At 46.3% G+C, this 14400-nt stretch overlaps 1 protein-coding gene across 24 annotated transcripts in view; it reads left to right on the plus strand.

Annotated features, from left to right (window-relative positions):
• The window catches only part of Pcbp3 (poly(rC) binding protein 3), a 242143-nt gene that overhangs the window by 88157 nt on the left and 139586 nt on the right, over positions 1-14400 (plus strand). The gene's annotated exons all lie outside the window — the stretch shown is intronic.

Here is a 14400-nt window from a genome sequence, read left to right on the forward strand (position 1 = left end):
ATGTCAGAGTCGATCTAAAATTCCAAAGTTTAAAACTCAAGGAAAGGAACAAGGGGATTCAACACTTGCCTCAAACTTTACCTGTAGGAGAGAAATAAATTGAACCTCATGAGAATTAAAAAAAAAAAAAGGTTGTGTTCAAAGAATGAAAAGATAAGTTTATGCAGGGAAAATATTTTAAAAGTATATCCCAGAGGAAAGTGTGGTTCTATAATGTATGAGGAGCTCTCAATACTCATCAGTAGCAGAAGGAAGGATTTAATAGAGATAGAATACAAGACTTGAGACATTTTATCAAGAGATATTGCAGATGAGAACATCTATATAATTGACTCTTCAGGAAATGCAAACACACACATTTAACAGAATGAATAAAATAAAAAAAATTGAAAATTGCAACAGCAGCAAATGACAGCACATGGTAGAAGTGGGTCCCTCAGGCATCGCTGTGGGGTGTGTAACCTGGTACAGCTCTCTAGGAAACAATTGGGTGGGTGCTTATGACCCTACATAGCAGCTACCACTATGTTAACTAATTATATAAACTCTTGGGCATTTGTCGCAGAGAAATGGAAATTATGTTTATTGAAAACCTATTCACACATAATCTTTACTATGTCCATGGAAGTAGCCAGACACTGAGAAAGGCCTGGGTATGTGTTCTTTCTTGGAGGGACAAATAAGTCAACAGATAAACACACCTGTGACATCAAGCCCGGCCAGCAGTGGAGGATGCAAATAGAGTGCCCTAGGGAATCCCAGGAAAGTAAACTGGGGAAATACTGATCCCCAAGGAGTTATACTGGATGTCCTATTTCTGTGTCATTGAAATTGATGTCTGTACACAGAGAGCCAATGGGACCCTGTGAAGGACTACAGAGTGGCTTTCGGAGGGATGTCAGTATAGCTCTGAGAGGATCATGACATTTCCTTGAGGGACTGTTTGCAGCCATGACAGCACCAGTGTTGATATCATGGCTCCGGTATTAACTTTGTCTTAGGAGGAAACTCAGTTAAGAGTATTTAAAGTTATCTCTCCGTTGCTTCTGCAGTTGCATGTGGGTTTATGGTTACCTCAAAATCCAAAGCATAGTTATAAAGTGAGATTGAGAGTTGCATCATACTGATCATGTCACAGGGAAATGCACAGTAGAGGGAGGTCACATGGCTGAGAGGTCATGGCATCTGAGGCTAGGGAGCAGTTGTAAAGGTCCTTGAAGACCAATGGGAGGATTCAGCTTTTCTTTGGATGTGCTAGGAAACCATTGCATTAGAGATTATGAATGGATTGGTCCCTTGAAGGATGACTTTGCCTGCTATTCCAGGGGACGTGGACAGAAGGTGGCACCTGTTAGGTGGTCATTCCATTAGCTCAAAGAAGGCATGATGGCACAGTCTTCCAGGAAAGCAGCAGCAGAGATGGGAGGGGAGTGGGTCCTAGGTGTAGTCTGAAGCAAGGTCTTCAAGCGCCTGCTTTAAACCTCAGCTATGTCCCCAAGGAGAACACCCAGCCTCACAACCATAACGTATATGCAGAAGGCCTAGCTCAGACTCATACAGAGTCTGAGGTTGTCATGCAGTCTCCGTGAGCCCGGCTTACTTGATTCTGTGGGCTGGTTCTCCTGGTGTCCCTGACCCCTCAGGCTCCTCCAGTCCTTCCTCCCCCTCTTCCGCAGGGTTCCCTGGCTTTGCCTGCTGTTTGGCTGTGGGTCTGCGTCTGCTCCCATCAGTTGCTGGAGGATGCCTCTCTAATGACGCTTGGGCTAGACACAAATCCGAGCAATATCCTAGAGAATATCATTAGGAATCAGGGTGTCTCTGACGCTCTTGCCTGGACTTGGGATCCTTACTCTCCTATTGGGTGGCCTTGTTCAGCCTTGATACGAGGGTTTGTGCCTGCTTTTACTGTAATTTGTTGGCCATATTTGCTTGATATCCCTGGGAGACCTTTTCTTTTTTTTTAAAGGGAAATGGAAGAGGAATAGATCTAGGGGAGAGGGGAGGTGCATATTTTGGGGACTGGAAGAATGGAGGGAGAGGACACTGGAGTCAGGATGCAATATGTAAGAGAAGAATAGAAAATAAAAAGAAATTTGTCTAAGTGAGGCGTACAGAGATAAAGTTGACAGAAAAACACAAACTGTCAAAACCAAAACAACCCAAACCAACCAACCAAGCAAACAACAACAACAGCACAACCAAAAGCAGAAGCAAAAACAAACGTCTTTGGCTATGCAGAGACATGGGAGGGAGAGGCGGGAGGGAGTCCCAAGATTGCAGTTTGCGCATGTGTGATGGGAGTCAGGGCGAGTGCTGCAGGAGGTTGGTTTTAGCAGAGGGTTAGGATGTGGTAGATCAGTGTCGGACTGACTTACTTGTGGTGGATGGACAGGCCCTACGGAACCATTCCCCGGGACAAAGCTAGATCAAGGTTTGGAGGTGGTCTCAGGGGCATTGACATTGAAAGTGTGGAGTTTCTGGAGGTGAAGGCAGGCTTGGTCCAGGGAAGCAACATCCGACTGGAGGGCGGATGCTGGTGACAGCACTGATGGCTGACAACTGACAGTGTTGGGTGTTGAGGAAGCTCACAGTTTTCCTGCAGAGAAGGTTAAGGAAGGCTGGGGAAAGTGGGAAAAATCACTGGGGAAAGTGATTTTTTTTTTTTAAAATATTTTCAAGATGAGGTTTCTCTGTGTAGCCCTGGTTGTCCTGGAGCTGACACCATAGGTCCTCAGAGATCCACTTCTGACTCCCAAATGCTAGGATTAAAGGTGTGTATCACAACTCCCGACGTGGGTAAAGTGATTAGTAGGCAAGTATGAGACCTGAGTTCCGATTCTCCAGCTCCCATAGGAAAGCCGGGAGTGGCGGCACACCCATCTAAGGTGGAGAAGCAATTGAGGAAGACATCTCAGCATTGATCCCCGGCCTCCACTCTTCACACTGATAAGCATTTCAGACAACATGGGTCTACCACACGCAGTAAGGAAGTGGGTGGTGCTCAGGACGAAAGTAGGACCAAGCAGGAAGTTTATATTAATTGTTTTACATACAGAATACATAATGATGGTGTTGTAATGATTTTTAATGTTTATTATTGTACTTTGCCATACTGAACCAGCTGTAGCCTTTTCTCATGTCCATTCCCTCTCATGCCAATCTTATTTTTCCCTACTTAGTTGTCTTCTCTCTGTCTGTCTGTCTATCTTTTCTGCATCTGAGTCTCTGAAAGAGGAATTTTGTGTAAATTTGAAAATCCTTTTTTTTTTAAACATTTATGGCCTTTGAGTGTGCCACATGCACATGAGTATGCAGTGTGTGTGTGTATTTGTGTGTGCGTGTGTGCATGCGTACGTGCCTACATTCAATGTGTGTCCATGTCATGGCACACATGATATTTAACCTGAGTTCCAAGAGGCCTCCTCATGCCGCTCAGAATTTGTGCCCATTGGCCCAGTATTTGCTGTGTGATTAGAGGACAGCTTGTCGAAATAATTTCTCTCTGTCCATCATGTCTGCCTAAAGAGGACTGAGCTCAGATTGTCAGTTGAGTAGCGAGTGTTTTTTATTGCTGAGTCATCTTACTGACCCCCTTGAAGCAGACATTTTTAAAAGTGCAAGATATATGAGCCTTTGTTTGGAGGATCTAGCTGCAGACTGCCGAGAGGCTGCCGGAAGTGCCACTCCCATCCCCGTCACAGTCCCCAAGACAGGCGCCTCAAGGAGATCTGAGAGTGTGCTGGGTGCCATGGAGGAGGAAATGGGATAGGGGACAGATGCAGGCAGGACTGGAGACATAAAACACTGTCTAAGTGAAGGGCAATTGTATTTGAAGTAATTCGAAGACTGACAGGAAATTCATAAGAGAATATGGAGTTCCATTTACGATGGTAAGGGATCGCCTTGTCCATGGCTTCCTGACCTCTCCAAGAACCGCAGTTGCTGCTGGCACGGCTCCACAACATGAAATGTAAAATGGAATTGAATAATCTCTCCTAAATCAATTTTGTGAGGCAAATGACCTACAGAGCAGTGTGATATAGTGCAGGTGTACAGCTCGGAGAACGCCGTCTGCGGGGCACATTAGAGCAATTGGGTCTGAAGAGAACCAAATGCTGCCTTCTTGGGTTTCTGGAACCTGGTCTCCAGCTAACCTCCACCAAGCTGTCTGTCAGTGCTCGTATCTGTTTGCTCTGGAGCACTGATTTGAGTCCCGAGGGCCACTTCACTGGGCGTGAGGAGAGCTCTCTGGCCAGTCCTCCTTATGAGCACTCTGCTGCTGCTGCTTCGTGTGGGCACGGGGTGTGGATGCTCTTAGGCTGCTTCCTGAGAGCGCAGCTCCTTCCTGTGTTTCTATAAGCTGCTGTTTATACTGATCCTGGGACCGCTTACGAGCTCAGGGCTTTATCCCAAGAAGTAGAGGTCTCCTAGTCAGGGCGGTCGATGCTCAACCCAGACTGGACTACGTAGAGATGCATCCCTTTGCTCTTTTGCCTCTCACTTGGCTGGACCATCCTCGGCGGACATGGAGACAGTGAACTCTAGCTGTTCCTCAGAGACCAACAGTTAATGGCTGCTTTTGTTTATTGGTTGGTTTTGAGATTCCTGGGATAATTGACAGCCCACTTCTACCTAACTTCACTTTCTAAGGCATTGCAAGGGGTTTCTAGAACCTGTTTGTAAGGGGAAGTGGCTGCCAAAGTGGGCCTCTCCTGGAGACGTCAGTTATCTGGGACCACCAGGACCAAGGATCTTCATATGCTTCTGTGTGGTCACATGAATGCTCATCTACTCCCCTCTCCCCCTTTAGCTTTTTAAAAGCCTAGAGAGCATTCTTAATTACATGCCACACAAAACCAGCGTGCGAGCCATCCTTGACTGACCTTCGCCGCCATTAGCCCAGGCGGCAGAAGTAAGATGTTGAGCTGGCCACTGTCATTTACCGAGTCCACCCGGAAGTGAGAGCACAGAGCATGCCCAGGGAACACTGGTGTCATTTGTGAAGTTTGGTTTGCTTGTATGTATTGTAGACTACCATCATGCAGTATTCAGTTGCCAGCACAGTTTGTATTCATATTTAGAGGTGGTCTACCTTCCCCATGGCTGCCGGAACACGGACGCAATGGGCCTAAGCAAGTCTTTTCTTTCCCTGGAGTAGAAAAGCTCCCGGAGTGGGGGAGTTCTGCTGTGTGCTCCAGCCTGGAAAGGCAGAATGTCTGGGGGAGGGGCTCAGAGCCACTGGTGTGACCTCATAACCTTAGCATCTGGGAGTGTTGGTGACTCTGTCTGCCCTGCCTGTCTTCAATCCACTGATTGATCTATAGGGCGGAGTCCTAAACATGGTCACTCCCCTGACAATGCAGGCTTCCCTTTCCCTGCCTCTCTGTGCTCCCCAGTTCTTTACCAACATTTTTTGTTCCTCTCTTCCTAATTACCCCTCTTGTCCCTCCAATGCCCATCAGTGCTATAGAATGAGGATGGTTTTAGCTTCATGAGCAAATACTGGTCCAGGGGCACAAGCAGTGGCTCAAGGAGGCCTCTTATCTTAGTCCCTTAGCTGTAGGGGCAGGTAAGAGATGGCTGGAGGCGTTTATGGCTGTGAGGCCAGGGTGGCTTCTCTGATCTCGGAAGCTTTGGCGCTGGCTCTGAGGCTCACCCCTGTCTACTTTGGTACCTGAATGTGCATGTTTCTGGCTGCGAGAGGGAAGGGGAGGGAAAGGAAGGGAAAGACAAAGTGGAAAGGGAAGGAATGAGGAAGGGCACCCATCTGAAGAGCAGTTCACTGAGACCAGTGGAAGCCGCCAAAAGGATGGTGGCTTCGTCTTCAGAGGCCAGAGCTTCTCAAACCCTACATGTACAAAATCCTGCTGGGCTTTATTTTGTGTGAGTGTTTTTTGCTGCATGTATTTCTGTGCACCATGTGCACACCTTGTCTGCGGAGTTCACAAGAGGGTGTTGGAGCCCGTGGAACTGGAGTTACAGATAGCTGTCAGCCATTATGTTGGTGCTGGGAATTGACTGGTAGAGCAGTCAGGGCTTTAAAATCCGAGCTGTCACTTCCAGCCCGTCTCCTGAATTTTAAAAATCGAGATCTAGATCCAGTAGATACGGGGACCGGGAGCCTGCACGTTTTATGTCCGTTCAATGAGAGACTCTGGCTCAGACACATGATCCTCTGCAGACGTAATCAGATTTGCTCCAGAGGGCGGCTGCCAAGTACAGTTCGGGTTATTAGGGTCATGATATCCAAGTGCAGTGGAGGTTCTGAAGGAGGGGGCCTCGCCTTGCTTCCCTGTGTACTGCCTGCTTGCTGTTATTAGAGAGGGGAAGAGTGTAGGTGGCGAAGTGTCAAGAGCCTCTGTGCTGAACTGTCTGCATAGGTCCAGAGCCCCGTCTTCATCCCAGCATCCTCACAACACTGCTTCTGCTTCCGGCCAGCATGTGTGGATTCCTCAGGGCCAGCTCACTGGGTCTTGATTTTCCTTAGGCTTCTGGCTTCAGAGCCCTTGTTTACTGGAAATGACAGGACCGAGAAGGTGAGCCTGGCTTAGGGAAGCCTGAACCCTGTTCCTTCTCCGTGCTTCGTCCTAGGTCTCCATGAGCAACACTCTTTACAGACCTGGTGACTGGTCCTGTGGAAAAGGAGCATATTTAGGGTCACATCTTTAGTGCCGTGTGTGTGTGTGTGTGTGTGTGTGTGTGTGTGTGTGTGTGTGTGTGTCTGTTTATATTGCAGCAGCCTGTCTCACCGAGGAGATGAGTCATGTTCTGGTCACCCTGAAGGTGTCCTGAAGCTTGTCCACTACCTAGTGGGGGGAGGTGTATGTGGAGGGGTTAGAGGGAATCTGATGTCTTGAGTCTTGCCCAGATTAAATTGCTTGTGGGATGTATTTGGGACACAGTTTTAACCAATAAGTCAGTACCTATGGTATGGACATTATAGGACTTTTGGAATCGTTTTTCCAGAACTTCACATGTTCAGGACATAAAGTGAGGGAACCATCTGTAAAACGTAGCTTAACTTATTATGGAGAGGTGAAAGAGTCAGTCTCTTTAAGTAAAGCCAGGAAAGCCAGTCAGCACAGCACGCCAGAGAGTTTGATAGAGAAACGAAAGGGTTAATCCCTTCCTGGCTCAGAAACACCCCTGAAGGGTACCCACCCCAAACTAATGCATATTGATGGGTGTGACTCATACAGCTCTGGAAGCTTTTAGGCCCTGGCCCGGTTTCAAGACGGACTCCAGACGCCACTGCCTGATATTTTTCTGGTAGGAAGAGCCCTTTGTCCCTGTAGGGGCTTTGCACGAACCACTCAAGGAGAGGTTACTGTTTAGAGAGCTCTGCTTGTGGATGGGTGTGGCTGTGTGGCAGGTCTACTGGGCACACCTTGAGCAGTGCAGCTATAGGCAGAGGGACCCTGAGGATGAACTGTGGAGTCGGTGGGAGGACTATAGCAGTATACAGGAAGACCGCACACATGGCAAGCGCTCATCAAGAGGGGCTTCTTGAGGTTATGACCTACTAACGGAAGAGTTCTCGTTCCCTCTCTCTCCCTCACTCCTTCCCTCCCTTCCTCCCTCTCTGTCTCTCTCTCCATATTCAGTGTCTTAAGCTGAATATTCAACATTGGAATTAAGGAATATTTTTGAGTCAGCGGTTGTATAGTTTGCTTCTTTAAAACCAAGCTCACCCCATACCATGGCAGAGAAAATATGACTTCTTAAATATACTACAAGTAACCCAGTGCCCCAGATACTCCCAGCTCAGAGTTGTTCTGCCACTTGGACACACCTCCCCTGTGGACACACCTTTGCCCTGTCATCTGTGATAGGTTTTCAGAATTTATGCTGCTGTGAAAAAGTTGCATTTCGCCCTCTAGGAGTTGACAGGGACTTTTTCTTTGATGCTGTTTTTGATTTTTAATGTTTTACTTTAGGGTTATAAGCTTCTAGACCCATTGCAAAGATTAAAGAGAAAGTCTACACACTCCCATACCAAGATTGTCATTTGACATCAGCAAAGGACACTTGTCCTGGTCACCGTATCTCAGAGGCACTACTACCAAGATCTGGTCTTCAGGGTTACTCAGTTTCCCTCTCGTGTCCTTTCCTTTTCCAAGGTCCCATTACAGGTAATCCCCATCTCTTCAGGCCCTTCCTGGAGATGATGGTTTCTCAAATGCCCTTTTTTTGTTGTTCTTGAAAGATGCACATGTGCATACCATATATACACACCCACACCATATATGCATCCAACTTACACAGACACCACACACACATACATACAACATGTACACACACACACACACGCACATTGCACAAACAACATCAGACATCAGACATAACACACACATACACACACACACACACACACACACACACACACACCCCACCACCCCTAACTTTCTGTGTATGGTGTTTTGCCAGCATATATGCCCATGTACCATATGAGTGCAGTGCCTACAGTGCCCATAAGTGGGGTCCCTTTAGTGAGAAGTTTTACTCTTTTTTTTTTTCTTTTTTTTTTTGGAGCTGGGGACCGAACCCAGGGCCTTGCGCTTGCTAGGCAAGCGCTCTACCACTGAGCTAAATCCCCAACCCCAGCTCATGTCTTTTTATTGCTTACCCACTTATCCATCAAGAGACACCTTGGTTGCTTCCATTTTTGACAGTTTAAATTAAGCCAGTGTTAACACTTGTGTATGGGTCTTTGTGAGAATGTATCTCAGTTGGGGGTATTCCAGGTAGCAAAATGGTGGGGTGCTATGGTCAGAGCATGTTTACTTTGTACGGAGCTGTCCAGCCATCTTTGAGTGGTCCCGACTCTGTCACAATTCCCGCCGATTAGAGTTGGTGTTGCACAGTATGTCTCCCAGGGTTTGTCTTTGTATTTTAGTTCTTGTAGGTATAAGCTTATAGCTCGTGGTTTTAATGTGCCGCTTCCTGACTTTGCGGGGGTTTTTATCTGGTGGACCAGTTTTGAAAACTGATTCTCTTGGGCCTCTCTTCCCCCGGATGATTTGCCTCTGAGTCTCCTCCTGCCAGTGTTCTGTGGCCAGTTAGCTTAATTTGCTCTTGATGCCTACAATCATTATGATTACACATTTCTAGTGAGCTTGCTTCTACTGTGTAATTTATTTGCATGCTATTGAACCTTTGCAGTACATATAGGTCAGGAGAATTTAGTGGGTGAATGTCTAGACTATCCCAGATCATATCATGTTACTATTGTTCTGACATTGAACTTGGCCTCCTTTGATCTTTTACAGCAAAGCCCCGTTGGCTGGTGCCTTGGTCTTTCTTTCCGTATCTCTAGCATTGGCTTGTAGCCTGCCTCTACAGCTTGCTGACCATGTGTCCCTATAGTTTGGTTAGGGCTTCATCCAAGCTGGGCCGAGCCTCTGACCTTGCTTATGGCTTCCCCCTGCCAAGTTTGCCCTTCAGAAGACTGTATGCCCACTTCTGTCCACATGTCAGCAGAACCTTGCCTTTTGTATAGTTCTGCTTTACCTGGGAGGAGGCCATGTTTGGTTTTGCACCTTACAAAGGTGGAGGTTTCCATCTAACCTTTTATCAAAGCTATCTACGAACCTGACTTCTCTCCTTGCAGTGTGTGACTCCCTGAAAATGTGCCTGCACCCCTGACTCCCTGCTTGCTCTGCCGCCTGTCAGGAGAGAGCCGCCTGCATGGCTTGAGCTGGGAGTGTGCAGTGGGTAGGACTCTAGTGTCCCCACCTCCACTCTGTCATCTCAAACAGGCCCCCCGGGGCCTTATTTCCACAGCAGCGCCATCTCTGGTAATGGAGATGAAAAGCACGGTGGCATGTGACTGTCAGCTGTACTGCATTCTCTGTGGACACATGATTGATCCCTTTTGTCCCAAGTAGATCCCTGTGCTGGAGAGGGATCCTATTTGTAAATCTGCTCCCACAGCTCCTCTCAGGACTTTTGCCAATGAAGTGCTCTGTTAGCTCTGTTTTGTGATGCTGTCGTCGTTACTTTTCCTGTTGCCATGATAAAGTATTCAGACAATAGGACTGGGGAGATAGCTCAGTGGTAAGAGCTCTGGCTGCACTTCGAGAGAACGAGGGCTGGAGTCCCCACATGGCACCCACATGGCAGCCCATAACTGCCTGTCACTCCCGTCTTAGGGGTATATGTTACCCTCTTCTGGCCTCCATGGGCACAAGGCACATACGTGGTGTACAGACACATACATGGACAAAGCATTCGTAAGAAAGTACTTGGCAAAAGCAGTTTAAGGAAGAGTTTGTTTTGGCTCATGCTTCAAGACCACAGTCTACCGTGGCGGGGAGCTTGGTGGTCATGGTAGTGGGAACTTGAGGCATTTCGTCTGGAGTCAGGAAGCAGAGGGTGAGGCAGACTGTGCTCAGCCAGCCTTCTCCTCTTTTGTGGTGTCCAGAGGCGAAGCCGAAAGAACGGTGCCGCCCATTTTTAGGGCCAGTCCTCCCACCTCAGAATAATCAAGACAATCCCAGTCGTGGTCCGAAGCTAACCTTCCCCAGGTACTCTCTCATGTGTCTAGAGGCTCGTCACTGTAGACTGCATTGACAAACACCACCAAGCATTGCAGTTGTAATGAAAAGAAATAACCACACCTCAGTAAAGTAACTTACTGGCAGGAAGAGTTATTTTAGATAGTGCTTTGTCTGAAGGCATGCACTTTGTGATGCTAGTCTTAGCTGTCAATTTCACACACTTGGGAAGAGGGACCCTCAATTCAAGAATTTCTTCCATCAGATTGGCCTATGGGTATGATGTAGAAGGACCCAGCCAGCCAAATGTGGGTAGGGTCATCCCTGTGTCTTAGTTAGGGTATTAGTGCTGTGAACAGACACCATGACCAAGGCAACTCTTATAAGGACAGCATTTAACTGGGGCTGGCTTACAGGTTCAGAGGTTCAGTCCACTATCATTAAGGTGGGAACATGGCAGCATCCAGGCAGGCATGGTACAGGAGGAGCTGAGAGTTCTACATCTTCATCTGAAAGCTGCTAGCAGAATACTGACTTCCAGACAGCTAGGATGAGGGTCTTAAAGCCCATGCCCACAGTGACACACCTACTTCAACAAGCCACGCCCATTCCAACAGAGCCACACCTTCTAATAGTGCCACTCCCTGGGCCGAGCATATACAAACCATCACACCCTGGCAGGTGGGCAAGGAGGCCTGGGCTGTTTAAGAGGGCAGATGACCAGGAGCCTAGGAGCAAGCCAGTCAGTAACACTTCTCTGGGGTTTCTGCTTCAGTCCCTGCTTGAGCTCTCACTGGAACTTCAGTCAGTGATGGGCCATGACCTACAAGAATAAACCAAATAAATCCTTTCCTTCCCCAAGTTGCTTTTGTTCAGTGTTTTATTACCATAACAGAAAGCAAAGTGGAGCATAGTCTGTCATATGGTGTCGGGACATTCTGCTGGGACTCCTCATATCTAAGCAGATTAGGAAATAGGAGGGCAGGAAATGGGGCTAGGATGTAATTATTAAGGCCCACTCCTCTTAGAGTTCCACTCATCACAGCCAGGCCTCACCTTCTAAAAGTTCTACCTTTCCTTCAAATGCTACCAGCTCGGGACCAAATGTTGAAACATGTAAGCTTGTAGGAAACTCGTGTGTGTGTGTGTGTGTGTGTGTGTGTGTGTGTGTGTGTGTGTGTGTGTGTGTATTTATAATTGGGTTCTTATACCTCTTCCTCCCTTCCCACCTTTATTCCTCTCCAGTCCCTCAACACTAGGTAGGAGAGAGAGATTAGAGGGAAAAGGGGATTCCTGGGGCAAATCCAACCTTCATCATCAGAATATCCAGCAATCCAGCAAATGCAGCGCCGAGGGAGCAGCAGCTCTCTTGGGTTCTCCCATTTATACCCCCTCCAGAGTTCCCAGAATTAAACGATCTGCAGCTGGCAAAAATCACATTCCTGCTAGTGCACGAGGCAAATCGTAATCACCTGCTGTGAAGCAGCCTCTCATCCCACGTCTGGGATTAAAACAAACATTCATATAACATAATTGTTGTTGTTTTTTTTTTTTTAGAGAAATCAAAATTCTCATTACAGCAAATATTTTAGATCCAAGCTATAACTAGAGCAAACTAGACCTTCCTTGCTCAGTGTCAGATTTCAGTCTTTTCTTTGTCAGCTCAGAGGAAGTCTGCTACCTGACTGCAAGAATGTCACATGTACAGGGCCACTTGGTCAGACGTTGCTTGCTTTTGCTTTGGTGACTAGGGGCATGCTGAGTGTTTCTTGTCCCTGTGAGGGTGGTGGCCTATGCACACACTCCCTGATGTACTTTCCCAAAGTTTTTCTTTCTTTAGCAATAATTGTACTCTCATCTCCCCCTCAGAAAGCTCTTGGCTCTTTGGGGAGGAAAAGTGGTTAAAACAAACTACCCAGACATTCACATTAGCCTAGGCCTTCAACAATATGGCCGTCAGTGTTACTGTCTTTTACTTCTAGACTAGTGGTCCTCAATCTTCCTAAAGCTGTGACCCTGTCATACGGTCCCTCATGTTGTGCTGGTCCCCTGGCCATAAAATTATTTCATTGCTACTTCATAACTGTAATTGTGCTACTGTTGTGAATCGTAATGGAAATATCTGATATGTAGGCTATATATGACCCCCAAAGCAATTGTGACCCAGAGGATCACACCTGGTTCACACCCAAGGTTCTACGCCTTGTTCTATTGGAAGGTCTTCAAGGCAAATGGCATGCATGGAGCTGTCCCTTCCTATGGTAACAGTTTCTTCTTCTTGACTACCCCAAAAGCCCAATTTGAAGCTTCTTTATAGTAAACTAACTTTTTCCAAGTCGAAACAGTATACGTTAAGAACATGATAAAAATACAATACGATAAGCATAGTCTGTTGTCCCTATGCAGTATTATATACTCTGTGTGATTGTTTGTGCTGTTGTCTTATGTGAATGGCAGTACAGCGGGCTTGTCTATATCAGCGTCACAACACACAAGTAAGGAGTGTGCTATGGCATGACAGTGGTTGCTTTACCCCTGGGAAACAGGAAGTTTTCAGTTCTTTCATAATTTATTTTGTACTGTACTTCTCAGGCTGACCTTGAAATCCTAGGCTCAAGCAATTCTCTCCTGGCTCAGCTCTGGTATACTCTGATGGGGCTGCTGTGGTCTGTCACTGACTGAAGCCCTGTTCAGTGCTCTGTCACTGTATCTGTTAACTGAACCCCAGCTATTCCGAATGCTTACATACAAACGTGGTGATAATCTTCATGAGGTGAATTGACTGACTTGGAAACATTGATAAATATGCAATCACGTGAGCTATTGTGTTCCGTTTAAAGTAATAGGTAGATCACATGCACACATAAAAATAGTATTGAAGGGTTTAGTGGTACACAGAAAGTTCAGTCCTGTGGTCATATACAAAACTTGTAACCTATAGAAAATATATAATCCCTTGAAATATATGAAACATTAAAAAACAAATCTATCTTATATTTGCTCATTAAATCTCAAATTCAGACCATGTTCTTTGACCAAAAAGTCAAGTGAGAGATGATAGTGAAATCTCAGAGAAGGAAAGCCTATGTGTTTGACATTTGAAAAAAAATTAAAGATCATCCAAATTACATAAGTCACAGTGGAATTATCTACTACCAACTGATCAACAGGGTAAATAAATAAGACTTACAGAAAGTGTAGTACTCAGAATCAAGTTGATGTCTTTAAAATTCTGCATTTTAAAAAGATAAAGTTGAAAATTCACGTTTCCAAGTAAAAAAGCTAACAGAAAGTAGAAAAAGGAAGGCCAAGAACAGAAGTTAAGAGTGGGAATATATACCATCACTTCAACAGTGTAGGGATGAGTGACTTACTGCTTCGCTCTGTCACTGAGCTGTCCCTGGGTTATAGGCCTGAGTTCTCAGTTCTGTACCCCAGGCTGCCCTTGAAGTTGAAACCCTCTTACCTCTACCCCTGCCTCCCGAGTGCTGGCCTTGTGTGTGTGGGGTTAAGGGTAAGTGTGGGACTGTGCACTTCCACTCCTGTGACACTGCTTACAGTTTGGATGGTAAGCCTGGAGTTTTGGATGAATGTCACTTTGCCATGCTGAATCATCCTCCACATGTACTTCCGGATTTAATCTGCTAGGGCTTTGCTGTGATTTGTCTCAGGCTCTATGTTTGTCTCAGGTTTCTGTGATTTTTTTTTAATGTTTTTGGTGTCAGAATATTGCTGGCCTCATAAAAATGACATAGATTAGAAGAGGATGGTCTATCCTTATGTTCTTTGGAAGAGTTGAGGAAGAACTGGCATTCCTTTTAAAAAAATAACACTTGGGAGAATTTACCAAAAAGCCACTTGGGGAAAGTTTTTGTTTGTTTTGTTTTGTTTTGTTTTTTACAGA

Source organism: Rattus norvegicus, chromosome 20 (genome assembly GCF_036323735.1).
Source record: "Rattus norvegicus strain BN/NHsdMcwi chromosome 20, GRCr8, whole genome shotgun sequence".
Lineage (NCBI taxonomy): Eukaryota > Metazoa > Chordata > Mammalia > Rodentia > Muridae > Rattus > Rattus norvegicus.